Below are 25,713 nucleotides of genomic sequence, written 5' to 3'. Positions count from 1 at the left end.
ATGTTAACTGTCATCAGTAAGAGGTGAAATGGAAAACTGCCAATAAATGTAAGGGCTACTTTCACCAACAACTCAATCTGTTCCTTACATTTCTATCTGCAAATCCAGAGCCGGAATAGATCATATCATCTCAGACTGTATAATAGTCAGAAATAGATGACATGAAAATTAGCCTACTTTTCCATGTTTTATTGATTTCCAGAAAGCTTTTAATGTTGTATATAGGGATCTTTTAGCCTACAGTTTGCTCAAATCAGGGATTGGTGGGAAATGTTATCGTGCAATCCAGTCTCTATACAAAGTACCAATTGCTTGTGTGCATGTTAATGAATATCGTACAGACTGGTTTGCCACACCCTCGGGGGTAAAACAAGGAGATGCCTTATCACCAACTTTGTTTGCTATGTTTATGGATGATTTGGCAAAAGAAATGAAACAGTCAAATATTGGAGTAAGATATGAAATGCTAAGTATCATTTTACGGTATATGCTGATGATATTATTTTGCTAGGCAGAAACTGAACAAGACCTGCAGAAAATTGTATTATGTGCAGTCAATTGGTTCAAAAGATGGAAACTCTGTGATCAACCAGACAAAAACACAGATAATGCATTTTAGAAACCCAGGTGCTAAGAGAAGTGTTTTTATTCCCATTTTGTTTTGGTGAAGAAATTCTTGAGTTTACTAGCACTTAATAAATATTTGGGTCTTTTTAGTGATGCACATATTATCTTTCTATACAGAACATCTGTCCTGGCCGAGCTCTTGTGGTGAAGTGGAAGAGGAAAGATTATGTAACTATTGTGACCTCAAGGAAATAGAGAATGAAACTCCTTTTATCCTCTATTGCCCTTTTTACCACGATATACGCTTGCTCATATTCCAGAAAGACGACCAGATAACTCTGGAATTATGTGGCTGAGCGATGAGGAGAAACTGGAGAGAGAAAAAATTGTACGTTGCGTATTTCTGTTTGCTGAATATTTAGCCTAGAATAAAAGAAAAAGGGTGACCTATAATTAAATTATACAAATATTTAGCTTCTGTGGCAAATGGCACATGTGTATCTAGATTGTGTATGGACCTGTCTCCCACATGAATCTTCTCTGCGCACTGCAGAGAACAGCAGAATAAGTATTATCACTGAATTATCACAGGGAATTATTGTAATCTTTGTGTCAATTAATCCCATAAGGGATGGGTTGCCAACTGGCGATTTGACATGAAAATAAAATGTCATTCATTCATTCTGAACACTTCCCCTAACTGAATCCACCCCAGGATAACTGATGATTGCTTGATATGGTGGGGGTTGGCTGTCAGGGGGTGACGCTGATGTAAGCATGCTAGTAAATCAAGCCCCTCCTGGAAGGAAATATGAAGTTCCCAGCTAGCACATAACGTTCTGAAAACCATATGTTTCTTAGAGCTTGGTAAGAGTGTGGTTGTCCTATGATTATTTTGTATACAACCTTCCCACAACTTTCTGGGAATGGTGCACGATAGTTGCTTCCCAAGAAGCACATTTGGTTCCTTGGAAGTTGTGGGGATGTACGTTTTTGGTTTCCCATTGGTTCTGGGAACAAAGCCATACGTTTCCTGACTGGTAAACCTGAAGGTTTTTTTTAAACATTCATTTTTAGGTTGCAGGGAGGTTCTGAGAAGGTTTTATGAAGTTTTCCTATGAGGTTTTATTTTCATTCTGAAAACTAGAATTATAGATTATTTTGATTTTTAATAACATCCATAAAACTTTCACTGAATGTTTCAATAAGGCTTTAAATATCACTGCTAGCTTTGTTTGCGTTAACTGTTTGAAATCCAAGCACAGATAGGACACGTGGAAATTCATTTTCTTAGGCATGGTGTCCGTGAGATTCAAACCTATGATCTTCTATCATTTATCCATGGAATTATTTCACTGCACCAACAGGATGGAGCTAACATGTCATCTTTTTTTTTTTTAACTCATACAAACCTGTTTATTTTAGTCTATTAAAACACACCTCATGTCAAAGGAAACAAGATTAGGTGTGGCCAATTAGTGGGCGTGGCCAACATACCTGAACACACTTAACAAGATAGAGGCTAGAGAGAGCTTTGTTGACGGTGAGAACGGAATGTATATGTTTTCCAATAACATTCTTAGAATGTTCTTTGAACGTTACTAATGTTTTCTTAATGTTCTGAGAATATGATATGACCTGTAGGAAACATTATGCTGAAGAACGTTGTTTCTTAACGTTCTCAGAACAATTTCACAATGTTAATTTAAATAGAACCGTGAGGAAACCTTATGCTGACGTATTGAAATTCCAACAGTAGAGTGTTCTTTGTTAACGTTCTTTGAACCATTTGAGAACATTCCCCATGTCAAACCGTTTGGAGAACATTTCTTAAACATTTTTATTTTATTAATTGTAACCAAGTTCCTGTGCCAAGTTCCTTAAATGTGCTGAGAATGTTCCACATTCAAACAACTATCTTGCACCATTCCCAGAACAGAACGTTATATGCTAGCTGGGTTGGCTTTGGAACATTCTCAGCATATTGAAATAACTCAACAATTTTTTTTTTATTTTGTTGGTATTTCATTACTTTAACAGAACATTTCATAATAATGTAAAGATGGTTGGTCAATTTTGGTAACGTTCTAGGAATATTCTATACTTGTTTTGACATTGGGAATGTTCTAAAATAATTCAGAGAACGTTAAGAAACAACGTATACTTGTTTCTTCAGCATACTGTTTCCACCAGGTTTCTTTTTAAAGTCATGTTCTCAAATAGTTTCTTCTTCTCAGCATCAACAAAACTCTCTCTATCCTTTAAGTGTGTTCAGGTGTGTTGGCCTCCCAGCTAATTGGCCACACCTGATCTTAATGAGTGCTTGTTAACTTTGAAATGGGGTCTGTTTGAATAGACTGAATTGAACAGCTTTGTATGAGTAAAAAGCAAACATGGCATTCTAGCTCCATCCAAATTCCATGGATAGAGAACAGAGGATTATTGGTTCTAATCTCACTGATGCCACAATCAAAAATAAATGTGTTTGCATGATTAATGCCTAGGCAAATTAATTTCCATGTGTCCTATCTGTGCTTGGAGTTCAAAACAGGACAATTAAGTTAGAAGTTATATTAAGTCTTCTCAGAATGTTAATAAAACCTTGCGGGAAATTTTTCAGGGAACCATAGTCAAGTGTTCTCAGAACCTCTTTGAAACCTAAAAATGTATGTTTCCAGGCACATTTTACACTTCTGTTTATTTAAAAACTTTCTTTTTTACAGGTCAGGAAGCATATGTTTTTTTTCCCCAGAACCAATGGGAAACCAAAATCATACTTTCTCACAACTTCCAAGAAACCAAATGTGATAGCTGGGTTTTCAACATTTTAAGGTATTAGGCCTGTAACATGTACGGACAAGCCCCCTTCTCTCCCAAAGCTCTAAGAGTGTTTTTCAGAAATTACAGACCTTACCCCATAGGTATTTGGTGTTCATAAAAATTCACATTTTTGCCCAGTACATAATGTAACACATTTGCAAGAGCAGTATTTGGCACAGCTGTAAAAAACAGATGTTCGAAACAGAACACCTAAGTATTGTGTGAAACTACCACTTTGGGTATTTGACACAACCGAAACGGTTGTCAAATTAAATAATTTGTAATGAAAAGTATTTGTGGATGGTTCAGGGATGTGGGGTCAGATATTGGTGATCCGGATGAGTACATTATTACCTCACTGAATGTTGAAAAACAGAAGACCCCTTCTAAGATACCATTTTTGCTTCTTTACCAAATTGAATGACTCAGCAAAAAAAAACGAAACAAAAACAAACTATGTGAAAGAGTGCTCGTTATAGTAATTCATCACTGTCATGTACTCAATAATTGCATGAAGATATGTTGGAAATTCATAAAATGATGAATCCTTTCTTACAAATATTTATAGTTGCCCCTCCCCTTATGTGGTATGACAAGCACCCACTTCCTGTTTTGGTTTGTGCAGGCAGGAGGTCCTTGGTGTAGCACTCAAGACTTCCCCTTGTAAACAGAGCATGCTACCCACACAGCCCATGGCTCTACACTCTACACCGCCTGCCAAGAGATCACTGAGATGGATGGAGGGAGGTAGAGAGGGAGGGAGGCAGAGAGGGAGGGAGGCAGAGAGAGGCGAACAGAGAGCGATAAAGACGGAGAGAGCAAAAGAGAATAACAGAGTGACCAAACACCGAGTTAGATTAGGAAATGATGAGAGCAGAAATAAACACACTAGATGGACAGACGTGAAGTGAGACAAAGAATGACAAAAAAATGAGACAGTAAAATAATTCCAAACGGAACAAAATAGACCATGATAGAGGCTAGAGAATAGTAGAGAGACAGAAAGAGAAAACCAGACAGAAGAATGGGAAAGAGAGGGAGAAAAAGGGAGTTACAGAAGTGGGGGAGCGAGTGAGGGAAACGTAGTCTTGGGCTGTGCCTCGGACTGTAGTTTTTTTTTCTTGGCTTCCTGATTGCCTGTTCCCTTGAGGTCTCTGGGTGAGTTTGGTCATGATTCACTCTGCAGAAACGTAACACTGGGCCTGCAAAACACATTTACCCGGAAAGTTCTGGATTCTGGAGCTACAGTATTTCAAGTCTCTACCCTCTTCCCCCCTAGGCTGCTGCTGTGATAACGTTACGATTGCTCTAGTAGCAGCACTGTACCTCAGACTCTATCCTGCGCTTAACCTTTATTTCAGTGTGAGCTAATCAAATGTAAAAGCGCATTCAGCCAATCCCTAACAGAATGCTTGAATTGGGTGGCCATACACGTATCCCTTTTCCGTCAGAGGATTGTTTTGGATCTTCTGGTTTGTAACACTAACCCCATGCCTCTCTCTCTGTCTTTGTAAACAGTCAAAGCCCACTGGGACTTGTCATATAGGGGCCCCTAAGAGTCTCGATTGTGCCCTGTACGTGTGTCTGGTTTCGGGTTACTCATTGTCCCTATAACCTCAGATCTAACTCAGACATAACTATGACCGTGAGATATACATCCCAAATCTGACCATGGATCAGTTCTTAAGGGGGAGACTTCCCCCGGAACCCATGCGGCTGCCTGCCTGAGTTGTAGGGGAGGAGATAGGAGGTACCCACTGCAGTGTGCCTCTGAGTCACAGGGACTGTGGACCACATGCCACACACACCACTGCAATGTATCAGGCTATAACTCATTCTGATCGGGGTGGTGGTGAGCGTTTGGGAAATGGAGCGGAGTAGGGGATTCATGATTGACTTGACTATTGGCTTATACATGTAGTCATGAGTGTGAGAGAGGAGGATGGTATAGAGTGAGGAAGAAAGATTGGGATAAAATAACTCAAATTAACTCAAAGAGGGGAATATGGCAGATTAGTTAAGAGAAATGAGCAAGAAGGCAATTACAGTCAGAAGACCGTTACAGTCAGAACGCAATTACAGTCGTAAAATATAGAGATTGGGGAAGGAGAAAAAAAGAGAGAAAGGTAAATTGAGTAATGTAGAGGGAAGAGTAATGGAATGTTGACCAAGAGGGTGCGGTCTGGAAGTGATGGCACAAAACAAAGGGAAAAAACTGAGTTCATAATAAAAAGAGGAATCAGAGGGGGGAGGAAATACTATAGTGCAGAGGAGGAGGGGGAGGGAGAGGGAGAGAGAGAGAGAGAGAGAGCGAGAGCGAGAAAGCCATTTGAATTGAATTGAGAGTGAGAGAAAAAAAGAGAGAGAAATATAGAAAGGGGTAAAGGATGTTTAAAAGTGTGTGAATAGTTGGATCAAGGTTCAGAGAGACTGGGAGTGAGGGAGGGACAAGGGGAGGGGTTCAGAAAGGCAGAAAGTGAGAGAGAAGAGAGGGAGAGCGAGCAAGAGGAGGATTCTGGGCAGAGAATCAAAACAGACCATGATAGAGGCTAGAGAATAGTAGAGAATAGTAGAGAGAAAAGTAGAGAGACATCCATCTGATGTTTACCATCGATCACTTTGTACCCCAAACCTTAGGGGTACACAGCATTTAGTATTGTTATCAGGTAAGTTGATACCTGTAATACCTCCAGTTGAAGTCGGAAGTTTACATACACTTAGGTTGGAGTCATTAAAACTCGTTTTTCAACCACTCCACAAATTTCTTGTTAACAAACTATAGTTTTGCAAGGTCGGTTAGGACATCTACTTTGTGCATGACACAAGTAATTTTTCCAACAATTGTTTACAGGCAGATTATTTCACGTATAATTCACTGTATCACAATTCCATTGGGTCAGAAGTTTACACACACTAAGTTGACTGTGCCTTTAAACAGCTTGGAAAATTCCAGAAAATTATGTCATGGCTTTAGAAGCTTCTGATAGGCTAATTGACAAGTATCTATATCTACAGTGAAACGAGTCCTACATCAACACAACCTGAAAGGCTGCTCTGCAAGTGTCAGAAGGTAAGTTTAGCTGGTGCATGAAGTGAGGCGCAGGAGAGCAGAATGAGTGAGCAACGTACTTTACTCAAACAATAAAGGCGCAAGGTAAACAAATACACTTGAACAAAAACCAACGGTAAATATTTAGGCACGGGTGAACACAGCACCCATCGAAAAACCAGCCATCATGAACCGAACTGAACACAGAAGTAATCAAGCACAACAAACATGGGGGAAACAGAGGGTTAAATACATGAACATATAATTGGATAATGAAAACCAGGTGTGGAGAAAACAAAAACAAAACCAATTGGAAAATTAAAGATGGATCAGCGATGGCTAGAAGACCGGTGACGTCGACCGCCGAACGCCGCCCGTACAAGGAGAGGGACCGACCTCGGCGTAAATCGTGACATCAAGGAAGAAGGTACTGCTCCAAAACCGCCATAAAAAAGCCAGACTACGGTTTGCAACTGCACATGGGGACAAAGATCATACTTTTTGGAGATGTCCTCTGGTCTGATGAAACAAAAATAGAACTGTTTGGCCACAATGACCATCATTATGTTTGGAGGATGTTATGTTTGCAGGAAAAAGGGGGAGGCTTGCAAGCCGAAGAACACCATCCCAAACGTGAAGCACGGGGGTGGCAGCATCATGTTGTGGGGGTGCTTTGTTGCAGGAGGGACTGGTGTGCTTCACAAAATAGATAGCATCATTAGGGAGGAAAATTGTGTTTATTTTTTAAAACTTTTATTTAACTTGGCAAGTCAGTTAAGAACACATTCTTATTTTCAATGATGGCCTAGAAACAGTGGGTTAACTGCCTGTTCAGGGGCAGAATGACAGATTTGTATCTTGTCAGCTTGGGGGTTTGAGCTTACAACCTTCCGGTTGCTAGTCCAACACTCCAACCACTAGGCTACCCTGCCGCCCTGGCAGGTTGAAGCAACATCAAGACATCAGTTAGGAAGTTAAAGATTGTCCATTTGGAAGACCAATTTGGGACCAATGACCCCAAGCATACCTCCAAAGTTGTGGCAAAATGGCTTAAGGACAACAAAATCAAGGTATTGGAGTGGCCATCACAAAGCCCTGACCTCAACCCTGTAGAACATTTGTGGGCAGAACTGAAAAAGCGTGTGCGGGCAAGGAGGCCTACAAACCTGACTCCATTACACCAGCTCTGTCAGGAGGAATGGGCCAAAATTCACCCAACTTATTATGGGAAGCTTGTGGAAGGCTACCCGAAACATTTGACACAAGTTAAACGATTTAAAGGCAATGCTACCAAATACTAATTGAGTGTATGTAAACTTCTGACCCACTGGGAATGTGATGAAAGTAATAAAAGCTGAAATAAATTACTCTCTCGAGTATTATTCTGACATTTCACATTCTTCAAATTAAAGTGGTGATCCTAAATTACCTAAAACAGGGAATTTTCATAAATTGAGTTTAAATGTATTTGGCTAAGGTGTATGTAAACTTCCGACATCAACTGTACCTCATCTATGGCACATTCCATCTCTATCCATCCATACTAGCCATGGCTAAAAACAATCTTGTACTATATTACTAACAAAATGTTTTGCCCTGCAAGCACAATAAATGTGTGGAGTTCAAAATAAAGAGAAATTACTACCCTTCTTCAAAAAGGGTTATTATTGTGCCCAATAAATGTGAAGCTTCTGAGGGGGGGACTATAAAAGGCTGCGTTATTTTTTTTTGTGCAAAAGCTTAGCTTCTTTTAGCTGTCCGGAAGAGGCGTCCAGAGAATTTGGCAATTGGCAATGCAGTGGGAGGGGAGTATTCCACGCTGGCACTGAAATACATAATTATCTTCCATCTGATGATGACGTCATCGCTGGTTGTCTGTTTATCTGTTTGTTTATTGTTTACCAAAAAAAAATACATATTAAATACAACAAAATCAATATGGCTAAAGGTTACTGATTGGAGAGACGGAGTTGTAGCCATGGTTTGTTATTCCTTTCACCGATCCAGCCCTTCCTGATAGGTTAAGGCAAAGACGTAAGACCAAGACAAGGTATACTGAAATATGTAGGGGATAAGGGAGGGACAATATGAATCTATACCAATCAGTGACATCATTAGCTAAAGGCCACCATCACAGTACCAGATCAGGGACTTCTAGTGACGCTGAATACGGCACAAGCAGTCTATATGACAGGGAAAGTGTAGTCACGTCATCAGATAGGGGCGTGCAGGATCTCAGCTCTGATGTGGAAGGCACTGCTCCCTGTTCAGGCCAGGCAAATCAGTCAGGGAGGTAGCAAAACGCTGACCTCAATGGAAAAGAATGTAAATCCTTTTTTCTTTCTCTCCTTCCCCTCCCCTGCAATTTAATTCAAGCAATATGTGCCTTTGGTAACTCTCGTCTTTTGCAGTGAGAAGAGAACACTTTTTTTCCCTATCTGATACTCTCGCTCTCCTTCTCTTCCTCTCGCTCCCCTTGCTCTCACTCTGTTTTTCCTCCTCCTCATCCCTCCCTCCCCACTTTCACTGCCTCTTTCCCTCCCCCTCATTTGTCTTGTGGCGGGTTGGGGATTGTCTTCTGGGCTTGGTTGGTCGGTACGTCACAGTGCCACGTCGGAAAGCTCTTCTGTTTCCATCTCCCCATTGCCTCATGGCCAGAACTCTGCCTTGGGAAAACAAAACCCCATCCAGTCCAAGTCAAGGCTCTAATTTAGTAACCCAAATAGAGTTGTTCCGGTTTTTGCAAATGCAACGTCTATGCTTTAGCTTGGGAGAAGAGAAGCAGGGCTTTTGGAGTTTGTGTTGAGCGTATTTTGTTTTTGCAGATTTCAGAGGATTTATTGCAGATCTGTATTGACCCCGAGTTCCCCAGTTCATCCTTCCTGTGGTCCTGGTCTCACAACCAGCCCCCCCCCCCCCCCCCCTGAAAACATTTGGTAGAGGAATGCCCTCTTGTTACCCATACCCAACACACAATGTCTGATCCCAAGACACAACATGACGTCCAATTCAATTTGACTTGTATGGCATTTTTTTTTAAATACATTTGTTGCAATGTATAGGAACCTAGGTTCTAAATCCCTGAAGAGCCAGCAAAGACAACAGTGTCCAGGAAAACCTCCCTAGGTAGCAAGAGACAGAGGAGTCAGACTCAAGAGGTGGAGCCCATCCTCCTCTAGCTGGACGGGTGGAGATTCAGGAATACTTTCCTCATGCCTTTCTCATCACTTGCGCCAACAAATGTGTGAAGTTAGCACTGTACCATTTCTGAAGGTTGTCACAGTAGAGAGATTAAAAGGCTACTGTAAGTGCTCTTTATGATCTCATAAGAGCTCATTTGATTACCCTTCACCGGAGTTCAGATATAGATGGCCTGTATTCATCGTTGGCCTCCATCACCAACTCAAGACAGTTCCAAATTCTATCCACTCATGCACAATACCCATTTCCCTTTTAAAACCTTTGTGCTGCTTTCCAGTAGGGAGTGAATTTCCAAATATCTCTGGTTCATGTGTTTATTCAATCAATTGACTCTGCTATTTTAGACTGGCTCTAATTGAGAGAGAGGGAGTTAGAGAGTGAAATTAGGGAGAGGGCAGTGGTGGCAGCTATTCAAAGCCCTGTGCTGGGCGTTCCTTACATTTCTGTGGTCCTGGTCCGGTCATGGAGGGTGCTTGCTGCTTGCCTCGTCCAACGTTAGCTAAACGCCAGAACACGAGGAAAAATGGCGAGATAGATTTTCTAAATATACCTGTTAAATGCTCCGCTATTGTGTCTTTCAGTCCAAAATTAGGCTATTTAGAGGTTAGATCAACATTGGATTGTAATGGTCCAGAACCAAAGCTGGTGAAGGCGAAATCAATGGAGGGTTTTTAGAAAGGCAACACTAGGGGTTCAGCCAAGCATTATCTTACAGCTGGCTGGCATGGGTCATCTGGTTTCTATCCTGTGGTAAGATGGCCTTCAGTATCAACTGGATGACATAGAAGGAAGAGGTGGAGGAATGCTCCTACTAGGACTCTGGAGAGGCCCTATATTTTAGAGAAAGTACACAAACGCAATTCCTTGTCAACATGGACCTGCAGTGTTTTTACGTGTGATATTACACTCATGAAGTCTATAAGAATTGTTTGTAGTATACCAAGAATTTGCTCATTGTTTACCTACTATTATTCATGTAACATACAGGGCTTATTTTTAATTTAGTTTGTTCATGAAGTGTTTACAGGTACTTTGAATCAACCTATGAAAAAAAGTTCAAATGCATCCATGGAGCTCTTACGCCATCGACCTGTTCAGAACTTTGAGCCCAGAGCCAATGAGGCACAGCAGCCACTGAGCCTGCACTGGATGGGGAAAACATCTGGGGTCAAAATGGAAGAAGATGTACGTATTTATCACCTCTGGGCTAGAAGGAGGCTCTTGCCATGGACTTGCTGCACCACACTGCTAGATGGTAGGGAGAATATGACTAAAACTAGCATCTTATCCATTCCAATGGATGTGGATTATATATATACTTTTTCACTTAATATAAAGGAAATACAAATTCTGGTCAACAACGAAGGGAACTAGCTGATAGCTGCTGAGGAAAGTTGGGGTAACTCTTCATTTAAAGGGGTCCTTATCACAGCGTAATTGCACTGTAAAAAGTATTGTAGTTAATTGTTAAAACTCATAGTTACACTGTAATAACCACACGTAACTGGTGGTAATTGCAGTCTGTAATTTCAGAGTTGTAGCAACACATGCTTGTTACCATGCTTGTTAAATAAATGGGCAAGTTTGCACTAAATTCACCTATTCTGTGTTTAGTTTCTTCTCGGGTGAATCCGATCAGTAATAACTGTCACAAGGTTGTAATCTCTTGAGGACAGACACACTGGGTGTCCAAGATTACAACATTTGGAGGCTCAATAGTCTCTAAGAGTCATTTCTATATCATTACTTATTACCCATTCCCAGGTGAAAATACCTACAAACAAAATATGAGCTTCTACATTAGTCAACTTTATTGCAAAATGTAAAAAGACCTTACATTTCTTACAAAATAAAATATTTTTATTGTTACATAAAATACAAATACAAAAATGGATTAAACAAAGATATAGGCATAGGCCACAAGGTTCAGGGAAGAGAAGACCATTCAGCCCAGCTAACGTTAGCTAGCTGGTTAGCTAGCGAAAAGCGACCATAGCATATTTGCCATCTTTAAGTAGCTAGCTAGCTACTGTAGTCAAGGCTAGAAAACTAGCTAGCATGCTAGCAAATCAACAACAACATAAAACACAGATTGCATGGAAAGTATATTCTGTAGATCAGTGGTCACCAACCGGTCAATCACAATCGACTGGTCGAACTTCAAGGCATTCCTAGTCGATCATCAAACATTTGTGTAGAAAAATCAATTAAAAAGGCTTGGGCTCCTTTTTTCCCCCCATTTGTGTTGTGCTGTTGGTGCTAGGTGCACTTGATTCAGAAGCCCTGCGTACCGGGTAGGCTAAGTGTTCTCATTTTGAACCATTTAATTTGTCTGAATTATCAGATCTACCTGGCGGACTGGGAGATCTGCACTAGCCAATCGGATTGCTCGTATAGTGTATCGATAGCCCTGCAACTTTATTATTATTATATTTCACTTTCTCTGGTCATAGGAACAACATGAATTAATGCAGGGGGCAGATGTGGTGAGACTCGCCATCATGTGGAAGAAGGTGTCCCCCTTTCTCTGCTCAGTCTCGTGGGAGGAAAGGAAGGAGAGAGATGGGACCATGTTCAAAACAACTGGGAACTCGGAAATCTCAGACTTCCGACCTCAGTGCGTTCAAGACAATTGGTATCACGGAAAAAAATGGGATCTTACTGTGAAAAATAGTTTTGAACCGGTCATCCAACTCGGAATTCCATGTCGGAAATTGGGTATCTTTCTAGAAACTGACTTTCCGACCTGAAAAGCACTGACGTCATGAAAAGCGAAAGAATATGCATGGAAAACGTACTCTCTCCTGTGTTGACCTTTTTGACCTACAACACGGTTTATTTCACGACAATCATTGATGTCTGACAATATTTTAACAGTTTTAGAAACTTCAAAGTGTTTTCTATCCAATTCTACCAAATTATATGCACATCCTGGCTTCTGGGCATGAGTAACAGGCAGTTTACTTTGGGCACGTCAGTCAGGCGGCATTCCAGAGAACTAGACCCTATCCCACAGATTTTTCAAGGATCCTTTTGGTCTTAGATATGGCTATCCAGTACCGCTTGCCGTGCGGTAGCAGAGAAAAATGTCTATGACTTGAGTGACTGGAGTCTGACAATTTTATGGGCTTTCCTCTGACACCGCCCATTATATAGGTCCTGGACGACAGGAACCTGGCCCCAGTGATGTACTGGGCCGTTCGCCCTAACCTCTGTAGCGACTTACCGAGCAGTTGCCATACCAGGCAATGATGCAGCTGGTCAGGATGCTCTCGATGGTGCAGCTGTAGAACTTTTTGAGGATTTGGGGACCCATGTCAAAATCTTTTCAGTCTCCTGAGGGAAAAAAAGCTTTTGTCGTGCCCTCTTCACGACTGTCTTGGTATGTTTGGACCATGATAGTTCATTGGTGATGTGAACACCAAGGAACTTGAAACTCTCGACCTGCTCCACTAAACCCCCTTCGATGAGAATGGGAGCATGCTCAGCACACCTTTTGCTGTAGTCCACAATCCTCACCTTTGTCTTGCTCACATTGAGGGAGAGGTTGTTGTCCAGGCACCACACTGCCAGTTCTCTGACCTCCTATAGGCTGTCTCATTGTTATCGGTGATCAGGCCTACCACTGTTGTGACGCCAGCAAACTTAATGGTGTTGGAGTCGTGTTTGGCCGCACAGTCATAAGTGAACAGGGACTACAGGAGGGGACTAAGTAAACACCCCTGAGGGGCCCCAGTGTTGAGGATCAGCATGGCAGACCTTTGTTGCCTACCCTTACCACCTGGGGCGGCCCGTCAGGAAGTCCAGGATCCAGTTGCCGAAGGAGGTGATTAGTCCCAGGGTCCTTAGCTTAGCGATGAGCTTCGTTGGCACTATGGTGTTGAACACTGAGCAGTAGTCAATAAACAGCATTCTCACATAGGTGTTCCTTTTGTCTAGGTGGGAAAAGGCAGTGTGGAGTGCGATTGAGATTGCGTCATCTGTGGATCTGTTGGGGCGGTATGTAAATTGGAGTGGGTCTAGGGTATCCAGGAGGATGTTGTTGATGTGAGCCATGACCAGCCTTTCAAAGCTGAAGTATGGAAGTATGGCTACAGACGTGAGTGCTACAGAGCGGTAATCATTTAGGCAGGTTACCTTCGCTTCCTTGGGCACAGGGACTATGGTGGTCTGTTTGAAACATGTAGGTATTACAGACTCGGTCAGGGATAGGTTGAAAATGTCAGTGAAGACACTTGCCAGTTCGTCCGCGCATGCTTTGAATACATGTCCTGGTAATCCGTCTGGCCCCGTGACTTTGTGAATGTTGATCTGTTTGCAGGTCTTGCTCACATCGGCTACCGAGAGCGTTATCGCACAGACATCCAGAACAGCTGGTGCTCTCGTGCATGCTTCAGTGTTGCTTGCCTTGAAGCGAGCATAAAAGGCATTTAGCTCATCTGGGTTTCCCTTTGTAGTCCGTAATAGTTTTCAAGCCCTGCCACATCTTACGAGCGTCAGAGCCAGTGTAGTAGGATTCAATCTTAATCCTGTATTGACGCTTTGCTTGTTTGATGGTTTATCTGAAGGCATAGCGGGATTTCTTATAAGCATCTGGATTAGTGTCAGTAATCCATGGCTTCTGGTTGGGACTTGTCACTCTGGGGACGATGTCGCCTATGCACTTATTGATGAAGCCGGTGACTGAGGTGGTATACTCCTCATTGGATGATATCCGGGAACATATTCCAGCCTGTGTTAGCAAAACAGTCCTGTAGCATAGCATCTGCATCATCTGACCACTTCCGTATTGAGCAGGTCACTGGTACTTCCTGCTTTAATTTTTGCTTGTAAGCAGGAATGAGGAGGATAGAATTATGGTCAGATTTGCCAAATGGAGATTAAAGTATGGTGCATTGGGATGCTTTCAGAAAGTTCAACATTTGTAAGAAGCATGGTAAGAAGCATTCGTTGTTACACCCCTGTAATTACAGACCGCCGTTACCCCATGTTATTACAGTGTAACTATGAATTATTACAATTAATTACAATACTTGTTAGTGTAATTACATACGTCGTTACACTAATAAGGACCCCATAAAATTAAGTATTACTGAAAGTTGTCAATTTTAGAATTTGGGCCATGTCTACAGAAGCAGACAGACTTGTGGATGACCCCTGTCAGGTGACCTCCAGTGACCTATTCTCTGAAACGGGGTGGACAACTGCACCCATAACCTGAACTTTGATCTCTCATAGGGATGAGCATCCCCCCTGGGTTACCCTCCCTGTCTTTGAGTTTGCAGGTCCACTAAACCCAGACACCTATCAGGCAGTGTGTTCATATGTGAAGCTGAGGAGGAGAGAGATTTACACTGTTTCCCAGCTTGGAAGCATCACCATGGAAACCCAACACTAATCGTTACCAGATGTCGGTCAAATATGGTGGAACAAATACAAAACGTTCTTGTTGTGTTGTTTTGCTAATATGGTGTGTAAAGGGGATAAGTACTCAGCACAGAGCTTTGGGACAACCAAGGGAGGAAGGGTACATTTAACAAATCAGCCTTTTCATTAACTACCTACTTTAATGTTCTGTCTATGATATATGCATATCTTTAGGCGTTATGACAGAATGAAAGAGATTTGGACACCCTATTTCTACTGCGAAAATATATATAAAAACGCAGCATGTTGTTGTTCCCATGTTTCATGAGCTGAAATAAAAGAACCCGGAAATGTTCCATACACACAAAAAGCTTGTTGCTGTAAAATGTTGTGCACAAATCTGTTTACATCCCTGTTAGTGAGCATTTCTCCTTTGCCAAGATAATCCCCGTGGATGTATCAAGAAATATCAAGAAGATGTTTAAACAGCATGATCATTACACAGATGCACCTTGTGCTGGGGACAATAAAAAGCCACTCTAAAATGTGCAGTTTTGTCACACAACACAATGTCACAGGTGTCTCAAGTTCTGAGGGAGCGTGCAACTGGAATGCTGACTGCTGGAATGTCCAACAGAGCAGTTGCCAGAGAATTTAATCTTAATTTCTCTGCCATAAACCAACTCCAACGTCATTTTAGAGAATTTGGCAGTACATCCAACTGGCACCACAACCGCAGACCACGTGTAACCACACCACCCCAGGACCTCCACATCCGGCTCCTTCACCTGTGGGATCGTATTTCTGTCTGTAATGAAGCCCTTTTGTGGGGAAAAACGTATTTGTATTGTCTGTATTCTGATTGGCTGGGCCTGGCTCCCAGTGAGTGGGCCTGGCTCCCCAGTGGGTAGAACTTTGCCCTCCCAGGCCCACCCATGTCTGAGCCCCTGCCCAGTTATGTGAAATCCATAGATTACGGACCAATTGATTTATTTCTATTGACTGATTTCCTTATATGAACAAAAATGTTGTGTTTGATATGAGACACAGCATGACAGGTATTTCTCTCATTCCCACAACCGCTCAGTGAAGGCGCTAGCAATAGCATTTCAAATAAAACATTCTGTTGTCTCCTGGCTAGCTGCCAAGCTAAACGTAGCTGCAGAGAGCTAGCTGATCCTAGAGAGCCTCCTACTCAGCACATGCCAGAGGGCGTAATGAGGAACAAGGATGGGATGGGCCGGTCTGTCCGAGAGGCCCATTGAAGGATTAGGAGTTAGGACATACTGCCAAGAGCCTGGCTTTAGCCTCGTCCCACTGACCCACAGGCCCGTCTTGTACAGGATATGTTGGATCAAAAAGGTGGTTAACCCCTCGACACGTTACGAATGCTGGGATTCTGTTAGGATTCCCCTTTCCTTTGTGAAACGTTGTTAAGAGGAAGCACGGCATGTTAACTATCCTTCAAGCTAGCATATGAATTGAGAACTTGTCCCCCAATAGAGCGTCAATTAGAATTGAAGACACAGAAGGAGGATGGTGCTGGCTTTTATGACACTGTCCAACGTCCTGTTCGTTATGTGACACTGAATGACTGCTAGCCAGTGACTGGAAGGTCAACGAGGATAGCAGTCATAGTCCACAACCGCAGCTTTTATTGTAGGTCTTGAGATGGTCAGAAGGGAGACCGCAGGTTTGCACAACTTCAGATATCTTCATTTGACAACAGACAATGATAGGAGATGAATGTGTAGGGAGGAAGACGGATGAATTATTGAAGAGAAATTAATACCTTCTCATAGAGGGGCATTTATCATTTAAATAAACAGCACAGCAATGGTCATGAGAAATTGTCCCTTAAAGTCCAGCTTTGACTACAATGATCTTGAAGGATTGTGTTTCTGTCACATTCTGACCTTAGTTCCTTTGTTATGTCTTTGTTTTGGTATGGTCAGGGCATGAGTTGGGTGGGTTGTCTATGTTCGTTTTTCTATATTTGGGATTTCTGTGTTCGACCTAGTATGGATCTCAATCAGAGGCAGCTGTCAATCGTTGTCCCTGATTGAGAATCATACTTAGGTAGCCTGGTTTCACTTTTGAGTTGTGGGTGTTTGTCTTCCGTGTCAGTGTTTGTTACCACACGGGACTGTTTCGTTTATTCACATTTATTGTTTTGTTCCAGTGATCTGTTGTGTTTTGATTAAACATGATGGACACTTACCACGCTGCGCATTGGTCCTCCGATCCTTCTCGCTACTCCTCCTCAGAAGAGGAGGACGAGATCCTTTACAGTTTCTTTACACTTGACCATGATCAAACTGGGGCCTCCATGCTCATTTCTGGTCAGATGCAGGAATCCTTCCTTCTCCCACTCTTAATACACCCTCCCGTACTCTCTCGTTCTCTCTTTACTGAACTTGCTGGCGTTTGACTGCCCGACCGTTCTTTCCTGCATTGGAAATCAGCCCATACACTCACACACAGACCAGAGGTCGACTTACCCAGTCCCTCAAAATAGTGACGTAGGTAAGAGCATACAATAAAGCTCTGTGCTTTATCTGTGCACATTATGTACGAATATTATCCAGTATGTTTCACAATGCAGAAGTATGTTAAATGTTCTATTGCAGTGTTTAGAGACACTTTTTGTCCTCTGCCTGACCCTAGAAAGGTCCCTCTTTATTTGTAGAAATCTGACCGTTTGACATGAGCTCCAGATATTTGTTTGAAACATCAACCCAAGTCGCCTTTCCATTCCTAGCTCACTGCTGGACACTGCCGTGAGAGGTTGGGCAGGGTCAAAGTGTCGTTTGAGGACAAAAAAAATGTCTGTCTAACGACAATAAACCAAATCTCAAATGTCATCCCGAAATCTCTCCAAAAACATTCCTGTTGATTTGAGCTCAAATAAAACATGTTACGATGTGATACCCTCTGTAACATACAGTACCTGCATGCGGGAATGAGATTTTACTTGGCAGGCAAAGAAATGTTGTGGATGATATGTCAAAGTATTTCCACTGACATCGAATAGGCCTATGGTCTCTACCACTTTTCAGAAATGTGCTGCAAATGTGTTCCATGCCTGTTTTCGTGTGAGTAAAAGTTCATTTCAACTCTTCTAGCATAATTAAACAGCCAAATCACAGCGGAAGTTATCTCTACACTGCTATCTCACTCAGTGGTTTGGGAGATTCGTTTACAATCAACAAAGGGATGAGACTTAAATTCACATGCCAAAGTAAGTGGTCACTAGAGACAGGGAGATGACGAGAGACAAGAGTGCCAAACCCTTTGACGCATTGTAAAGTCCAAATGCGCCAGGGTGAATGACCTTTGGAATCTTTCTGGAACAATCTCTTGTTAACAGTAAAAGGGCCCTCCATTGGAAAAAAAGAAAATGGGTACAGTAGAACTTCACATTTTATAACATGAGACTCCTATTGGGCGCACTGTTCCCCCCTTCTGGACCTAAAGCTGAAATCTGTAAAACAGCGCCACTGTTCACCCCAGCGACTTTGCCATTGTTTTTGTTTGTTGACGAAACAGAGGAGAGGAAAATACAGAATCATGGTTCAAAACAAGTTGCCGTACATATTCTGCTGTTCCACCGTGCACGATGTCCACGGCAGAAAAACAAAACCGTGTTTGTTGTTTTGAAGTCATTTCTTTGTTGTTGCGATATCGCAAAACGGACGTGGTAGTTTCACAGAATTTTCAAAGAAGCAGCACACCTGTTGTTGTCCTTCACAGGCCTTCTCTAACCTCACCTTACGGTCCTGACTTACGTCCACCAGTGTTGTGTTTTATGATGGAGCAGCAGGTGAAATGTGAAACAGTTAGGAACGATGCTATATCACACAGAAAACTGTGGACGGCTCTGGTTTACAGGACATCGTTACAGATCTTTGTTAACCTTAAGACTTCACACACACACACACAAATAAAGTCAAAAACTTCAGACATGCAGTTTGCCCAACAAGAACATGTTCTAATTCTTTATTTTAGAACAAAGGATAGACATTACACCAAATGTTGGCCATGCATGAAGGTTTTACTAATATTTTTTTCTTTACCAAAACATAACGAAAGCATGAAAGAGGAAGTGACATGGCTATGGGGCCGACCTCTACCCATGATCCTTTGCAGCAGTTAATTGAGCCGTGGGTGCTGAGTGTGTGATGTAAGGGGGAAATACTGATTGTTTACACAGCGCTGCTTGGTAGGTGCTGTACTGCCCTGTCGTTTCCTGCTAATGGAGAGATGATTGTAAGGCAGGCAGGCTGCACTACCGAGAGCATTCTTTCCCCACTACATCACTTAGGCCTCATCATCTACAGTCAAGGCCACCATTTTGGCTGAAAGTTAGGGGGACTGGAGTAGGGGGATGGTGTTTGTGTGGTTCACATAGTCTGAAACCCCTCTCCAATATGAACTCCCGTCACCCACCCCACACTAATGGAATGGATCAAACTCTACTAGAGGGCGAGAGAGAGTGTGTGTGTGTACATCGTCTTACAAGATGAATCATTTGTCCAGTCCACACGAGTGTCGGGGAATGCTTCCTGGAGGAAGAGTTTTTTTGGTGATGTTTTGCTTTAGGTCCATTACAAGCCTGCAGCACGTCACACAAGTTCCCTTAAAGTGTTGTACACAAGGTACACACATCTAGACGTATCTACAACATTAAAGAGAATGTTCAATTCTATACTTAATGTTCCTTAAAAACAATACATTACTTCTCTGTTACCAATCAGCAGTCTCGCCCACATATTCTGTTCCTCTCCTTTCCCACCACCCCCTCTCTTACACTCACTCTTTAAATATGTCCTCTTTGACTCACTTCCCTTTCACTCTTTCTCTCACCCGCTCTTTTTCCTCAGTTCCTCCCTGTGTCTGTGCAGAACTGAACCAGAGGACCAGAGACCCAGATAGAAGACAGGGAGTTAATGTAGTCTCCAGACAGGCAGCTGAGCTCACTCTCTGACTAATTTTCCCATACTGGAACGCTGAACGAAGGGAGGGGGGGGGAAGGGTAAACCTAATCGCTGCTCCAAGAGCTGTTTTTCCAAGGCTGCGCAGGTCTGGACAGTATTTTGAGCCAAGCTGGAGAAAAAGGCCTCTAGACTGACTGCAGTGATATTCAACCAAGAATCCCTTTAGATAAAATTAGGCTAGAATAATTCTCTAACAGCTGGTTTCCCAATGTATTATTTTCGAAGGAATACGCCCTGATGCATGCTATATAGATGCATTAACATTCATTGTGCGTGCAGTCATAATCTGTTGCTAAACCATGGCTTTGCCCTTAGGCCCATTCCAGTTGAATTAAAAGGTCAGAAAATCAACTCCTAGTTCAGTCTGAGGTCACAAGACATACTTTCCCCTTTAATGCTGAAAATACACCCAAATTAGCACTATAATTTAAAAAAGCAGGGGAATATTTATGGGACATTTATTCAAATGTAATAGTTTTTCAAAGAATGCTAGGCTAGGCTACTGTAGGTTTGCGATGTGATTTTGTCAGTTAGTTAACGCTTAAGTGTTACCTGTCACGTTGTATAATGATTGGAGACAGGCGCAAGTATACATAATAGGGGGTTTTAATACTCCACCCAAAATACAACATGCCATGAAAAGACACGGGGACAAAACACGGGGACAAAAAAAGTCCAAAACAAACACGTAAACAAAAACACAGGGATGTAACCCAAACAAAAGAGCGAGGTTAAACCTCTAATAAATACACGGGACGAGACCCGTAAACAAAGTGCACAATTACACGCAGCGCGAAAGCATCAACAACAACAAAGCACAGGTACTCACAAGACCAATGACCATGGGAACAATAACTGACCAACACTGGGGAACAGCAGACACATATATACAATTATTAATCACGGGGAATGGGAACCGGGTGTGCGTAATTAGACAGTTCAGTGATACCTAGAAGGCCGGTGACGTAGACCTCAGGAACTGGTGCACGGAATGAGCAGCAGTACCGGGGGGATCCATGGCATTACCAGTCATCCCAATGTCAAGGTTTCTTAGAAATTCTAGGTGTGATATAGGCAATTGTGTTGGTGTCCGTTATAGTCAGCTACACAGTAAATCAAGGAGAGTTGAAAACTCTGTTGAGGGTTAAAATAAATGTAACTCTACTGGAGTCGTCTTCACCCTCAGAGTTATACACCCCCTGGAGTTAGTGTTGATAACTGGAATTGATTGGGACGGAGTACTTTTAACTTCATTAAGACCAACCAGAGACAGAGTTAAAACTATGGAGTAGCCACAAATGTCTCATACTTCCCATCATTCTCTGTTGAAGGTTGAATTGGTTGTTTCAATATCTGTTTTCGCATGTACATTGATTATTTTTGATCTTGTACTACACATGTAACATACATTTTCATAAACTAATCTAATCTATCCAAGTGGTTGGATTTATTGCAACCATTTGTCACGGATTCCCGAGGTACTGCTGCTCATTCTGTTCACCAGCTCCGGAGGTCTACATCACCGGCCTTCTAGGTATCACTGAACTGGAACATTACCACCAATCCTGGACCGTCTAGTCTCATTACGCGCACCTGATTCCCATTCCCCCTGATTAGCATGTTATATATGTGCCCTCTGTTCCCCCTTGTCGGTAATTTTTAGCATGTCTGTTGGTCCTGTGAGTACCTGTGCTATTGCATCGGCTTCCATGCTACGTGTTATTGTGCACTTGTTTTACGGGTCTCGTCCCATGTATTATTTAGAGGTTACACCTCGCTCTTTTGTTTGAGTGGAGAAAATAAAACCCGCTATTACATATTCCTGCACCTGTCTCCAATCATTAGACAACGTGACAGAATAACCGACCCATCTAATGGAGACAGCGGGAAAGGCCGAGCTGGCAACCATCGTAGGGACAGTCTCTCCAGACTTGGCAACGCCATGGACAGTATACTGGCAACCATCCTGCGCTTAGAGGGGAGTGTGCAGTCCCTCCAGTCTCCAGCACCAGTTCCAGCCCCCACACCACAACCTGCCTCCGTCCCATCTGAGCCGGTCCACGGAGTACCCCGTCCCTCCCGGAGCACTTTGACAGCGCGCCAGCGAGATGCAAGGGATTCCTTCTACAATGCAACCTGTACCTCGCTCGCTACACAAAGGCTGTCTCCGGGAGAAACAGGGTTGCCACAGTCATCTCTGCACTGACCAGACAGGCCCTGGACTGGGGGGTCGCGGTCTGGGAAACGGGTGGACCGGAGGATGAGTCGAGTCCTACGAGAGCTTCACCCTCATCATCGAATAAATGCACGGGGTGCAGTACTTCACGGAACTGGACTTGAGGAGTGCCTACAATCTGGTGCACATTCGTACAGGAGGCAAATGGAAAATGGCCTTTTCTATGACCACGGGCCATTACGAGTATCTCGTGATGTCTTTTGGCCTGTCTAATGCGCCTTCAGTCTTCCAGGCCTTTATCAACGAGGTGTTTCAGGACATGCTGGGACGGGGCGTAGTAGTTTATATAGACGACATTTGTCTATTCTGCTGACCATGTCCAGCATGTCTCGTTAGTCAGGTCTGTGCTGGGAAGACCGTTGGAGCATGATGTATATGTTAAACAAGATAAGTGTTTGTTTTTCCAGTGGTCTGTGTCCTTTTTGGGCTACCTCATATCCACGGAGGGAGTGGTGATGGAGGAGCAACGCATCAGCGCAGTCAGGGCATGTCCCATCCCCAACTCCGTGAACGCAGTCCAGCGATTCCTGGGGTTCGCCAACTATTTCTGGAGGTTCATCCAGAGCTTCAGGACGGTGGTTGCACCCCTTACATCCCCGCTGAAAGGAGGTCCCCAGCAGATTTGTTGAACGGCGGAGGCGGAGAGTGAGGAGAGACACTGAACGGCATGTTTCATTGTTGAGGTGGATGCCTCCAAAGTAGGAGTCAGGACTGTGCTGTACCAGGGCACCAGAACCCCTCCAAAGCTGTGGCCCTGTGCCTTCTAGTCCAAGCAGCTGAGCCCCGCCCAGAGGAACTATGACGTCGGGGACCGGGAACTCATGGCGCTCAAAAGGCTCTGAAGGCATGGAGGCACTGACTGGAGGGGGTCCAAACACCCTTTCCCGGTGTGGACAGACCACTGCAGCCTGGAGTACATCAGGGCAGTGAAGAGGCTAAACCCAAGACAGGCCAGGTGGGCTCTATTCTTCGCCAAGTTCAAATTCACACTTTCTTATAGGCCAGGCTCGAAGAATGTGAAGGCAGACGCCCTGTCTCGCCTCTAATGCAGAGGAGAGAGAGGAGACCCACGTCATCCCTCTGTCCATATCATCGTGCCAGTGGTGTGGGACATTGACTTACAGCAGGCCCTGCGCACGAAAACCTGCACCTGCACAGTGTCCGGAGAACCGCGCCTACGTGCCCACGGGACTGCCTCCTTCCCTGGGTGCACACAGCGCCTGTGTCGGGTCATCCTGTGATAGGCCGTACCATCGCCTGCCTAACAGAGAAGTACTTGTGGCCCACCTTGGCTAGGGATTCCAGGGTTTACGTCTCTTCCTGCTCCATCTGTGCCCAGTCTAAGACACCCAGACACCTCCCTTATGGAAAGCTCCATCCCCTGCCTGTTCCACAATGACCCTGGTCTCACCTCTCAGTGGACTTTGTCACTGACCTTCCCCCCTCCCAGGGGGAACTAGTCGTTGTGGACAGGTTTTTCCAAAGCTTGTCACCTTCTTCCTCTGCCTGGGCTCCTGTCGATCATGCAAACCACTGAGGCTCTTTTTACACGCGTCTTCTGGCACCACGGGATCCCGGAGGACATTGTGTCAGACCATGGAAAGCGTTCATGGAACGCCTGGGGGTCAAAGTCAGTCTCACCTCCTGGTACCGTCCTCAAGCTAATGGGCAGGTGGAGAGAATCAATCAGGAGGTGGGTAGGTTCCTGAGGTGTTACTGTCAGGACTGGCCGGGGGAGTGGGCAGATTTTCTACCTTCGCAGAGTATGCGCAGAACTCCCTCCGCCACTCCTCCACTAACCACACTCCTTTTCAGTGCGTGTTTGGGTATCAGCTGGCCCCGGCACGTTGGCATCCGAGCCAGACTGAGGCCCCTGCGGTGGACGAGTGGTTTCGGTTTGGTTAGGAGACCTGGAACACTGCGCACCTGTCTCCAGCGTCGGCACAAGGAACAGTCCGACGCACCACCGCAGTGGGTCTCTCTTCTCTCCAGGCAACCGGGTCTGGCTCTCCACCCAGAACCTGCCCCTCCACCTGCCCTGCCAGAAGCTGAGCCTGCGGTTTGTGGGGCCATTTAAAGTGGAGGAGGGTTTATGAGGTAACACGGCTGATTACAGCATTAACCCGACTTTTCATGTGTCTCTCCTCAAGCCAGTGGTGCCTGGTCTCCTCGCTCAGGCTGGACCCAGTGTCGCCCCGCCTCCTCCTTTGGACATTGAGGGAGGTCCGGCGTACTCAGTCCGTGAAGTCCTGGGTTCGAGGCATTGGGCGGGGTGTCTCCAGTATCTCATCGACTGGGATGGGTAAGGCCCAGAGGGGGGGGGGGGGGGGTACTGTCACAGATTCCTCCGGTACAGCTGCTCATTCCTTTCACCAGCTCCGGAGGTCTACGTCACCGGCCTTCTAGGCGTCACTGAACTGGATTCCTTACCACCAACCCCGGAATGTCTTGTCTCATTATGCACACCTTGTTCCCATTCCCCCTGATTAGTATGTTGGCCTTCTAGGCAAAGTTGCAAAGAAAAAGCCATATCTCAGACTGGCCGATAAAAAGAAAAGATTAAGATGGGCAAAAGACACTGGACAAAGGAACTCTGCCTAGAAGGCCAGCATCCCGGAGTCGTCTCTTCACTGTTGATGTTGAGACTGGTGTTTTGCAGGTACTATTTAATGAAGCTACCAGTGAGGACTTGTGAGGCGCCTGTTTCTCAAACTACACTAATGTACTTGTCCTCTTGTTCAGTTGTGTACCGGTGTTTCCCACTCCTCTTTCTATTCTGGTTAGAGCCAGTTGGTGCTGTTCTGTGAAGGGAGTAGTACACAGCATTGTACCAGATCTTCAGTTTCTTGGCAATTTCTTGCATGGAATAGCCTTCATTGCTCCAGATACTCAACTAGTCTAAAGAAGGCCAGTTTTATTGCTTATTTAATCAGAATAACGGTTTTCTATTGATCAATTAGCCTTTTAAAATGATAAACTTGGATCAGCTAACACAACTATTGGAACACAGGAGTGATGGTTGCCGATAATGGGCCTCTACGCCTATGTAGATATTCCATTAAAAATATCTGCTGTTTCCAGCTACAATAGTCATTTACAACATTAACAATGTCTCCACTGTATTTCGGATCAATTTGATGTTATTTTAAAATGGACAAAAACTGTGCTTTTCTTTCAAAAACAAGGACATTTCTAAGTGACCCCAAACTTTTGAACGGTAGTGCCCTCTGTTCCTCTGACATTAGTTATTTTGTTTTGTCTTTGTTTTAGTATGATCAGGGCGTGAGTTGGGTGGGTTGTCTATGTTTGTTTTTCTATGAGTTGTTATTTCTGTGTTTGGCCTAGTATGGTTCTCAATCAGAGGTAGCTGTCAATCGTTGTCCCTGATTGAGAACCATAACTAGGTAGCCTGTTTTCACCCTTGATGGGTGGGTGATTATATTTTCACAGAACTGTTTCGGTTTTTGTTATTTCAC

Source organism: Oncorhynchus mykiss, chromosome 13, assembly GCF_013265735.2.
Source record: "Oncorhynchus mykiss isolate Arlee chromosome 13, USDA_OmykA_1.1, whole genome shotgun sequence".
NCBI classification, from domain to species: domain Eukaryota; kingdom Metazoa; phylum Chordata; class Actinopteri; order Salmoniformes; family Salmonidae; genus Oncorhynchus; species Oncorhynchus mykiss.
The sequence above is the reverse complement of the archived record's forward strand: the minus strand, read 5'-3'. Positions refer to the sequence as shown.